Source organism: Elgaria multicarinata, chromosome 8, assembly GCF_023053635.1.
Source record: "Elgaria multicarinata webbii isolate HBS135686 ecotype San Diego chromosome 8, rElgMul1.1.pri, whole genome shotgun sequence".
NCBI lineage: Eukaryota > Metazoa > Chordata > Lepidosauria > Squamata > Anguidae > Elgaria > Elgaria multicarinata.
In genome coordinates, this window is record NC_086178.1 from 3,235,494 (window position 1) to 3,247,778 (window position 12,285).

General features: G+C 49.1%; 1 protein-coding gene across 3 annotated transcripts in view; it reads right to left on the reverse strand.

The window, feature by feature from the left end:
- The window catches only part of LPP (LIM domain containing preferred translocation partner in lipoma), a 378,416-nt gene that overhangs the window by 33,091 nt on the left and 333,040 nt on the right, over positions 1 to 12,285 (reverse strand). The gene's annotated exons all lie outside the window — the stretch shown is intronic.

Consider the following 12,285-nt stretch of genomic DNA (forward strand, 5'->3'; position numbering starts at 1 on the left):
CCAATGAAGTTGTAAAAGGACTGGCGTAATGTGATCTTGCCGGCCAGTCCCTGTTAGTAAACGGGCTGCCCTGTTTTGTACCAGCTGAAGCTTCCGGTCCGTTTTCAAAGGCAGCCCCACGTATAACGCATTGCAGTAATCCAAGCGAGAGGTTATCAGAGCAGGTCATCCTCAGGGGTCCTTCTCTGCGAGCCCCTGCCAAAGGAAGTGAGGCAGGTGGCTACCAGGAGGAGGGCCTCCTCTGCTGTGGCCCCCCGGCTGTGGAATGAGCTCCCTAAGGAGGTTCGCTTGGCACCTACATTATATGCTTTTAGACGCCAGTTGAAGACCTTTTTATTTCCCCAGCATTTTAAGTCTATCAATAAATTTTAACTTGGTGTTTTAAATCTGTAATTTTGCATTGCTGCTGTTTTGATCTGGTTGAGCTTTTATATTGTATTTTACATTATGGTTTTATACTGTTGTTTTATACTTTGAATGTTTTTAATTTTTGTGAACTGCCCAGAGAGCTCCGGCTATTGGGCGGTATAGAAATGTAATAAATAAATAAATAAATAAATAATAAAATAAATAAATTCCAGACCAACGTGCACGACTGGTCTGTGCCAATACGAACTGCTGTCCTAAGAAGGGGCTGCAGCCGCACGGTTTGCCTTCATTTGAGGCTGCACGCTTCGCAAAGGCAGATCTCGGTTGCCTTTTCCGAGGAGAAGCATCGCAAAGAAGCTTTCCCCACAAATTTCTCCTTCCCTTTGACACAGATGCCTGCAGGTTTCCAAAGCTGGGGGTCACCAACCTGGTGACGCCCCCTGCTGCTGCGAAGGACGGACGGGCCTTTTATTGACGTCCACAAATCCTGCGAAGATGTGCCATTCGCAACCCTGGACACAAACGCGGACAGGAGCAGCGTTCTCCGAAAACGTTTGCAAATCCCTGAACTTGCGTTCACGTTAGAAAAACGCACGCTTTAAAATATGCGCATTTTTGCAAAAAAAATTGCACATTTTCACAATTTATGGGGGGGGGAATGAAGATTTGAGCACGCTCTCTTTTTTTAAAAAAAAGAAAGCACATTTCTCCCATTTGAAATGTGCCTTTCTCCTCTTTGATCAAAGCAAGTAAAGAGCGCAATCTTACATGGGGAAAAGGCAAAGTGATCTCCAGAGAACCGTGTCGATCACAAAAATGGCTTGTTTGCCCATCCATAACTATTACTACCACATCTGTAAACAGTGCTCTAGAAGCTGTGCAGTACAGCTGGGAAACCCCAGACTTGCAGTCCGAGCCCAGACCTCCTGGGGTCCCAATCCAGCCACCGCGTTTCCCAAAATGCCCACACCTGCTTTTCCAGGCCGCACCTTTGCCCGTAACCGCCAACTGTTGTGTGGTTTTCCAGCTTTCACACCGTTTGGTTTCCATTCGAAAAGGTTGGAGTGGCTCTCCAAAGGCCGCGAGAGCTTTCAGGTAAATAGGTGGGCGTGTTTGGTGTTTGGGCCCCGCCTCCTTTGCCTTGGGCCCTGCCCACACCGGAATATTTCTGGGGGTCGCTGCAGCCTAGCTCCGACCTGTTACCTCCTGTGTAACCAGTACTCTATTTCCATTACAAGCTTAGCGAATTTGGTTTTGTCCTTCAAGAGCGCCATCTAGACTGCAGTACCAGCCTGCGGAGAACCCTGTCAGCTGACCCTGAAAAGCCAATCGCAGCCCACCAGGCCCTATAAAGCATGTGCTTCGGAAGGTGCTCCTCAGTCAGGGCACCATCAGCAGGAACGTGCCCAAGGCTCTGTTTTCATTCCATGACGGCTACCTTGGATGGTCACCCCTGTCCGGGTTTCGAACCTGCACCTTCCTCCATCTCCTCTGTTCCTTTCACCCACACCCATCCCTATTCTAGGGCTCAAGCGCCTGCCTGCCCACTGACTCCTAGAGCCTGACATTACTATTCCTTCTTGACATCTGTGGAACAGAACACTCAGCACAGGGCCGGTGCCAGACTATATTGCGCCCTAGGCAGGCGCGTTCTGAAGCCTCCGCCCCGCCCCCCTGCTCGCTCACTCACCGCCCACCTCGTTCACCTGCCTGCCCGCTCGCTCACCACCCCTGCCCGCTGCCCCCGCCCGCTCACACGCTTACCGTTCCGGCTCCCCCCTCACTCGCCCCGCTCGACGCCCCCGCCCGCCCGCTCGCTCACCACTCCGGCTCCCCCCTCGCTTGCCCGCCGCCCCCGCTCGCTCGCTCACTCACCGCTCCGGCTCCCCCCTCGCTCGCCCACTCACCGCCCGCTCCCTCCCGCTCCCAGCGCGCCTTACTGGAGCCTCCGCTCCGCTCCCTCCACACCCGCTCCTGGCTTTGAAGGCAGGATGCTGGGGTTGGGGAGCGGAGGCTTTGAAGCGGAGCACCTGGAAGTGGCTTCCTGGCGTGCTGTACTGAAGCCTCTGCCTCCAACCCCAGCATCCTGGCTTTGAAGGAGCCAGGACACTGGGGTTGGGCAGCAGCTGGGGCGGCGGCTTTGGGAGAGCAGCTTCCGGGTACTCTGTTCGGCACCCTCGTTTGCTTGGCGCTCTAGGCCGCCGCCTGAGTTACCTCTATGGCAACACCAGGCCTGACCCCGCACCCCCCCAAATCCATCATAACCACCTTGGTGGCACCTCTTTCCCGACGGCTTGAGCAAGGTGACCCCCGGAGAAGATCCAGGAGGCCTCAGATGTGCCTTGGCTTTGAGAGTGTGCAGCATTTTAATGAATTTCATATTTCTTGTTTTTCAAGTAGTCACTCAGAATTCTTCAGACTCTTTGGGAAACAAACATAATAGTCTTAATGATCCCACTGAGCAGTTAAAATTCAAATTGCCGAGCGCAGAGAAGCGTCGCACCGACAACCACTTTCCGTAAATTACTCTCCAATTTGGTTTGTGATAAAAACAAAAATAAAAGATTTTAAAGTGTATGTGTGTGTGTGTGTGTGTGTGTGTGTGCGTGTATACTTTTGCATCTGATTTACATTCTTCCTTCGTTGCTATATCCCCCCATAATCTCTTTTATGGGAAAAATAGCATATGAAATATATATATATATATATATATATATATATATATATATATATATATCACATTTAAATAGCTATTCTTTTGCAGTAGAGAGTCAGCAACATCTGGTTTCTTTCTCCCCAATCCATCCAGAGGTTCTTCTGCGCCCCATTTGACACCAAGAGAATAACAATGGCAGATTTCGGCACCGGGAGACTAGCATTCAAAAAATTATTATTATTATTATTATTATTATTATTATTATTATTATTAGTATTTATTATTATCCAGTGCAATCCTATGTCTGATTACTCAGAAGTAAGTTCTACTGAGTGCACTATGTCTTACTCCCAAGTAAGTGCGTACAGCACTGCAGGGTAAGGCATTTTTGTCCTGCCTCCTCGGGTTGAGACCTCACCACCAGCTGGTTCACAAACTAAGAAATTAGCACCAAAACGTTAATACCATACAATTAGAGATGTTGCCAAGCCTTTCCAGGCTAGGGGATACAACACTTGGGGACTTGCAATTTTCGCCTTTGTAATAGGGGTTGGGTGCCTGGGAAATGGATGGAGAAATCAATTTGGAACAGCTTAGAAATAAACAGTGCTTCACCCAAGACAATTTGGGAAATGGCTTATTCTGAGCCAATCCAATCTGAGCTGGAGGGAGCTTGCTGATCACTAACTTCAAATCCCACCTTCGCCCCGGTAATTGTGTGGTCTTGGCTGCTTCATTATCTCCCTGCCTCAGTTTCCCAACTGTAAATGGGTAAGCCACGAGTGCCGTGTTTTCTGGACTAGAGGGGAGGCATGATTGTGGGGTGGGTGGGTGGGGTGGGGGTCAGTGCGGCTGCTTCTCAGCTTGCTGTTAAATATACAGAGCTTTCATCAGGAAAGAAAAGTTTGCAGCCCTATCAGCGAAATGACAACTCACTGAGTTATCGCTTGGGGGAAAACAGTAGCAATTGTGAAGCGCTCCGCAAATTTAAAGCGACATATAAAAGATGTAAGCCTTGGTCCAAAAAAGCATCGCAAAGAGCACTCACCCTCCAAATCCAGGATGCATTTGGGGGACTGTTTGAAGAGAGGGCAGAGAATATCTCCTCGTACACATGACATGTCTTTGCTTGACCCAATATGAGCCAACAGTGTGATGTGGCTGCAAGAAAGGCCAATGCTATTTTGGGCTGCATTAATAGAAGTAGAGCTTCCAAATCGCGTGAGGTCCTGGTTCCTCTCTATTCGGCCCTGGTTAGGCCACATCTAGAGTATTGCGCCCAGTTCTGGGCTCCACAATTCAAGAAGGACGCAGACAAGCTGGAGCGTCTTCAGAGGAGGGCAGCCAGGATGATCAGGGGTCTGGAAACAAAGCCCTATGAAGAGAGACTGAAAGAACTGGGCAGGTTTAGCCTGGAGAAGAGGAGGGGAGACATGATAGCGCTCTTCAAATACTTGAAAGGTTGCCACACAGAGGAGGGCCAGGATCTCTTCTCGATCCTCCCAGAGTGCAGGACACGGAATAACGGGCTCAAGTTAAAGGAAGACAGATTCCAGCTGGACATCAGGAAAAACTTCCTGAGTGCTATCATGCAGAAGGTCATGCAGAAGGTCCCGGGTTCATGCAGAAAATCCCTTCATGCAGAAGGTCCCGGGTTCGATCCCGAATATCTGCAGGAAGACGAGGAAGGTCTCCTGTCTGACACCCTGGAGAGCTGCTTCCAGTCAGTGTTGACAATACTAGGGCATATGGACCAAGGGTCTGATTCAACTTTCTGCGTTCCTGACTTATTTCCGTGGCCACGTGGATCGTGAAGCTTCACTGCATTACTATGCTAGTGTTGGGGTGGGGAGACGCCAGGTCCTAGGGAAAGGGAGACGTCACCGCCGAAGGAAAACAGCGGCGGTTTGGACCCTTGTCACCAGGACCTGTGCAAGCGCAGCACTGGCCTAGCAAACGCCGCGTCCCTCGCCAGAGCAATCCGTCCTTGGGCTCTGTCCTTCTGATAAGTACCGACGCTGGAAAGCTGACAGCTGGCACTGGCCAAACATCGCACTCGTCAATCTTCCATAATAGCGCATGCAAGGAGATTGCACCTAACCTTTCCTTTCTCTCCTGGACTGATTCACTCCTCCACCGCATCGACGCAGATCTTTGGAGAGAGCAAAGGCAGCAGCAGCAGGTCAACGTCTAGGGTTCAGGGAATGCTCCGAGCCCTGTCACGGCGACCGAGGGTTAACCGACACCATGGATATTGTGAGCCTCACACATCCCTCCCCACCCCCGTGGGCTTATACACCTATTTTTATAGACAAAACTCACTCCCCTCCACATAATGAAGCAGCGGGGCCTGCCATGTGCATGTGGCATCCTATAAAATCTCATTTGGGGTGACTTCTGAGACTGGGTGATAAAGAGCAGGGCTTTCCCTACTGAACCGTAACTGAGCAGTACGACAATGGAACCAGTGACCTAAGGAGGTGGTGGGCTCTCCCACACTAGAGGCCTTCAAGAGGCAGCTGGACAACCCTCTGTCAGGGATGCTTTAGGGTGGATCCCTGCATTGAGCAGGGGGTTGGACCTGATGGCCTTGTAGGCCCCTTCCAACTCTGCCATTCTATGATTCTGTGATTCTATGAACCAACTGGAACAGGTCTTCAGGAACCCAGGCAGAGAGGTTTTGCCTCCCGCCTGCTGCCTTAGACTCTTTTTTAAGGGGAGATGCCCAAGGCTGGACCTGGCACCTTCTGCATACAAAGCAGGTGCTTTGACTATATAAAGCTGTCAGACCCCTGGTCTATCTAGCCCTGAATTGCCTACTGGAAGTTATTTTAAAGTTTTAAATTGGGTCTTCGCATCGTAGTTTTAGTTGTAAACTGCCCAGAGAGCCTAGGCCGTTCAGCAGTATAAACATGAAACAAACAAACGGCCATCTAAAGTTTCCCCAATTCCCCTCTGGCTACCTGAGGTCCTTCATCACTGGAGACACGAGAGACTGAACGATGGGACACCGACACGCAAAGCGCATGTCAGCACGTCAAAGCGCATGTCAGCTTCTCCAGGGATCTAACCCTAATGGGGAATGAAATATAACAGAGGGACACAGACTTCTGTTCCCTGGTTGGTTGTGCTCCTACCCATCAGCGGTTTCTGATGTCAGCATTGGCCCGTGTCTACTCATCGTCTGCCCTTGGTTTCTGTTTGTACGAGATTTCCTTTGTCATCACCAGCAAACTTGTGCCTGCTCTGCCTTCCCATAGACATGAACACGCCCACCCGCATGGTTTGTATTTCTAACAGGGGGCATGTCTAGACGGGGCAATATCCTGGGGATTGCCCCAGGATCATCCCTGTGCGTCCACATGAAGCACAGGGGATCCCGGGAGCAGGGAGGGATGGTCCCTCTCTTTCCCCGGGATATCGCCCTACCCTTTAATCCTGTTTTTTCCTGCCGTCTCAGGATGATCCCGAGACCGTGGGACGTGTGGCCATCCATTCCGGTTTGTATCCGCTGGGAGCCTGGAACTGGGCACGGAGTGCGGAGGCTCCGTGCCCATTGAGGGTGGGGTGGGGACAACTGGATTTTTTGAAAAACAACCACAACCACACCTTTGCGCAGGAGGGCTCCTACGCTCATTTGCGATAAAAACAAAAAACAAAATGGCGGGCGCGACGTCCTCCGTCCTCCCGGGACGTTGCGCGCCGCATGTAGACAGAGGGGGAGGATCCCGCAATCACCATATCATGAGATCCTCCCCACTCCCTCCCGGAAAGCCGGGAAGTCTAGGCATGCCCAGGGACTCCCCTTCCAGACAGCAGCCTGCTTAGGGGGCAGAGGCAATTTGTTCCATCCCAAAGCACTGGGGAATATCATGGGGGAAAGTCCCATGGTCCCGTCTCTGTTCCCTTCAGCTGGGCACAGTGCTAGAACTCGGGACTACCTGGGAGAGAAGGTGGTATACAAATACGTAGTATGGCCATATTCTTATTTCTTTCAGAAAGGGAATAGACATTGGTCTGTATCTTAAGAGCACATGAATTTGGCACAAGCTTTCTAGCTGCTGTGGTTTAGCACTTATATATATATAACTTTATATATATAACTTTATAAAGATAGATGCTTTTGAACTGTGGTGTTGGAGGAAAATTCTGAGAGTGCCTTGGACTGCAAGAAGATCAAACCAGTCCATACTCCAGGAAATAAAGCCAGACTGCTCACTAGAGGGAATGGTATTAAAGGCAAAACTGAAGTAGTTTGGCCACATAATGAGAAGACAGGACACCCTGGAGAAGAGGCTGATGCTAGGGAAAGTGGAAGGCAAAAGGAAGAGGGGCCGACCAAGGTCAAGATGGAGGGATGACATTCTGGAGGTGACAGACTCGACCTTGGGGGAGTTGGGGGTGGCGACAGCTGACAGAAAGCTCTGGCGTGGGCTGGTCCATGAAGTCACGAAGAGTCGGAAGCGACTGAACGAATAAACAACAACAAAATATAACTTTGGAGTATTCAAAGCACTTTACTTACGCTGTTACTGTTGTCCTCACTATAATGCTGAAAAGTAGGTGTGCACTATTATTCCCATGCTGCCAATGGGGCTGGGGGGAGAGGGATGGAGCCGAGGCAGAGAGAGAAGAGGGAAGGAGAAACCCAAACTACACGCTACGTATGAACGTGTGTGATGGTGGCCTAACAGGTCCATGTAGAACAGGAAAACTCCTTCTCCTAGGGGTGATCCGAGGAGACAAGCATCAGGAGGAAAGGTGAGCCCTGCAAACCACATGGGGGTGGGTGGGAAGTCACTGGGGGGGGGGGGCAATCTGGGGCTGGGAAATGGCAGGTGGGAAAAGGGTGAAGTTGCATGGAGCAGGGGGTTGGACTCGATGGCCTTTTAGGACCCTTCCAACTCTACTATTCTATGATTCCATCACTACTCCGCTCCTGACTGCCTTCACCAGAAGCAGCTTTCCCTGGTGTAAAAATGACTTTGAGTACAATTATTTAAATAGGATGATGCAATTCATAGGGATGAACGGATTATGTTTAATAAATTTTGCCTGCGTTCTGTGGATTGTCAGGTGTCTGTCAATGGGTCATTCACTCACTGGGGAAATTGGATATTTTTCCCCTGCGGAAAAGTACACAAAAAGGCCTGCCACGATTCACGTAACTGTTACTGGGACCTAACATTTTGCGTATTTTTCTAAGCTCGGCATACAATCATGGAGCAGCGCACACACACACACACACACACACACACACACACACACACACACACTGCAAGGCAGCAGAGGCTGAAAAGAGCTCAGAGATGTATAAAACATTGTGTGTGTGTATTAAATGGCTCGTCATCCCGACACGAAGAGAATGTCGCCATGTAGACCCTTGATGGCGGGGCCTTCTCTGTAGCGGCACCCACCCTCTGGAAAACCCTCCCTTGTGTGGTTCGGGAGGTGGAAAATGTAATAACTTTTAAACGCCTCCTAAAAACAAATTTTTAGAACAAGCCTTTCCTGGACTGTAACTTATTCTGGTTTTATGTGATTTTAAAGTTTTAAACTGGATTTTATGGTTTTAGTTGTAAACTGCCCAGAGAACTTAGGCTGTTGGGCAGTATAAATATGATAATAATAATAATAATAATAATAATAATAATAATAATAATAATGATGATGATGATGATGATGATGATGTAGTTAGGAGGTGCTCTTGGATCCAGAACTGTCACTTGAGGCACAGGTGAACTCAGTGGCAAAGAGCACCTTTTATCAGCTTAGGCTGATAGACCAACTGCGCCCTTATCTGGACAGAGATAGCCTAGCTACAGTGATCCATGCTCTGATAACCTCTCGTTTGGATTACTGCAATGCATTATACGTGGGGCTGCCTTTGAAAAAGGTCCGGAAACTTCAGCTGATACAAAACAGGGCAGCACGGTTAATAACAGGGACTGGCCGACGAGACCACATCACGCCAGTCCTTTTCCAGCTTCATTGGCTGCCAGTCCAGGTCCGGGCCCGATTCAAAGTGCTGGTATTAACATTAAAAGCCCTAAACGGCTTGGGGCCAGGCTATCTGAAGGAACGCCTCCTCCCATATGTACCTGCGCAGACCCTAAGGTCATCCTCAGGGTTCCTTCTCCGTGAGCCCCTGCCAAAGGAAGTGAGGCAGGCGGCTACCAGGAGGAGGGCCTTCTCTGCTGTGGCCCCCCGGCTGTGGAATGAGCTCCCTAAGGAGGTTCGCTTGGCACCTACATTATATGCTTTTAGACGCCAGTTGAAGACCTTTTTATTTCCCCAGCATTTTAAGTCTATCAATAAATTTTAACTTGGTGTTTTAAATCTGTAATTTTGCATTGCTGCTGTTTTGATCGGGTTGAGCTTTTATATTGTATTTTACATTATGGTTTTATACTGTTGTTTTATACTTTGAATGTTTTTAATTTTTGTGAACTGCCCAGAGAGCTCCGGCTCTGATAACCTCTCGTTTGGATTACTGCAATGTGTTATACGTGGGGCTGCCTTTGAAAACGGTCCGGAAGCTTCAGCTGGTACAAAACAGGGCAGCCTGTTTACTAACAGGGACTGGCTGGCGAGAGCACATTACGCTAGTCCTTTTCCAGGTCTGCCAGTCCAGGTCTGCGCCCGATTCAAAGTGCTGGTATTGACATTTAAAGCCCTAAACGGTTTGGGGCCAGGTTATTTGAAGGAACGCCTCCTCCCATATGTACCTGCCCAGACCTTAAGATCATCTACAGGGGTCCTTCTCCGTGAGCCCCTGCCAAAGGAAGTGAGGCAGGTGACTACTAGGAGCAGGGCTTTCTCCGCTGTGGCACCCCAGTTGTGGAATGAGCTCCCCAGAGGGGTCCGCCTGGCGCCTTCACTGTAGTCCTTTCGTCGCCAGCTGAAGACCTTTTTATTCTCTCAGTATTTTAACACTCAATTTTAACTTAAATTTAAATTCTACTGTTCTAACTCTGTATTTTAATCTTATATCAATTTTGCTGCGTGGTTTTATCCTGGTTGTGCTTTTTATACTGTATTTTGTAATTGTGCTTTTAACCTGTTGGGTGTTTTACTGTGGTTTTAATTTTTGTGAACCGCCCAGAGAGCTTCGGCTATGGGGCGGTATAAAAATGTAATAAATAAAATAAAATAAAATAAATATACTAGCGTTATTTTCTAGCAACTTTTGATTAAGCATTTTGTGCTAAACATTATGGCTTCACGTGGCCTGTGAACCATTCCTAACCATGGTGGCTACAGAACCACGGTTTAACCACGCTCCTTAACCATTTGCTGCAAAAGGGTTACTGGCCTAACCATGGCTTGGTGTGTTGTCTGAACAGGCCCATCGTAGTTTCTGTTTATTTTTATTTTGAACGTTTAATTGTTACGTTTCACTGAGCCTCCGAGGTCCAAAGTCGTTAAAAAGCCTTGGTGGTTGCTTACACGACCCCTTTTGCTGCTCTTGACCGAAGAGAGTCGGAAGAAGCGAAATGAACCATAGATGCCCTCCGCTTCGTCTTGCTTCACAAAGCCCTGCCGAGTATCAGCTCCTGCCGCCAGCCAATTACCATTCTTTTGTGCCGTAACAAAGATCCGATGATAAATTTGGAAGAGGACAAGAGGACAAGAATCCTTCTGCATTTTCTTGCTCATCCTTTTATCTCCGAACAGAGGGAGTTTACTGAACCTTTGCCAGCGATTCACTCAGGCTAATGAAGTGCGTACGTAATGAGATTAAATAATCTCAAGCCGTTATTGTGCTGCCTAATGCAGATGTGCCTCCAAACTACGTCAGGTTCGGCGCTGGTGCTGTTGGGGAAAATGAGCTAAAACCCAGTTTGAAAGATTTTCCTGTTGAAAGTAGAGCCCTTTACAGGCTCTACTGGGCCAGTGGCCCAATTTCTAAAATGAGGAGTGATGGGCCCAATGTTTGTCCACCTGGAAATTGTGCTCTGGCTACTCTTATACTGGACAACCATCTGTCCGGGATGCTGTAGGGTGGATTCCTGCATTGAGCATGGGGTTGGACTCGATGGCCTTGTAGGCCCCTTCCAACTCTGCGATTCTATGATTCTATGATTCTATGACACCCAGTTGTAGATATGGTAGGGCTGGGGGCCGGGTGTAGGTACTCCATGATGTGGTAGGGTACTTGATGTAGGTACTTGATGATGACGATGATGATTAAAGAGGGATCCTGGATATACTGAGAGGCACCCTAATTTTATTATCTGTTTCAAGCTTGAAATGCGGCACTGAAAACAGATGATGGGAAATGATTCTTCTCCGCCTGACCCTACTGGGCTAGATGGACCAATGATGAGACGCTGCAGAAATCAGCCCCAGAGCCCATCCGCTACCTGGAATCATGTGAGCCCACCAGATCACCAAAGCCTTCTCAGTCCCACCAGCCTGAGATTCTTCTCATTGGGTTTCAACCTGGGACTTTCTGACGACCTTTTAAGTATTTGAAGAGTGCTCTCATGTCTCACCTCAGCCTTCTCTTCTCTTCTCTAGGCTAAACAGGCCCAGTTCTTTCAGTCTCTCTTCATAGGGCTTTGTTTCCAGACCCCTGATCATCCTGGTTGCCCTCCTCTGTACACTCTGAATACTAGAAAGGGTGTCTCACAGAGGAGGGCCAAGATCTCTTCTTGATCCTCCCAGAGTGCAGGACACGGAATAACGGGCTCAAGTTAAAGGAAGCCAGATTCCAGCTGGACATCAGGAAAAATGCCCTGACTGTTAGAGCAGTATGACAACGGAACCAGTGACCTAGGGAGGTTGTGGGCTCTCCCACACTAGAGGGCTTCAAGAGGCAGCTGGACAACCACCTGTCAGGGATGCTTTAAGATGGATTCCTGCATTGAGCAGGGGGTTGGACTCGATGGCCTTAGAGGTCCCTTCCACCTCTACTCTTTTGTGATTCTATGATTCCTGCTCTCCCCCGTTGCTGCCCAACAACTGGCATCCAGGGGTTTCCGACGTATCAACTTGAAGTGCCATTTACTTATCATGGCCAGTAGCAATTGAAGGTCCCTGTCCCATGCCATCACTTTAGCTAGCCTAGAGGTCCCCAGCCTGGTGCCTTCCAGATGTGACGGACTACAACTCCCAGCATCCTAGAAGGCTGAGCTAGCCCCCTTGGAGAAGGACGAGCCAGCCCCCTTCTCAAGTCTTCCCCGCCAGTGGCTACCACCCTGAATCTTGCTGCCACACTAAGTGGCCCTGAGTTGTGCTGTTCTGAATTGGGCTAG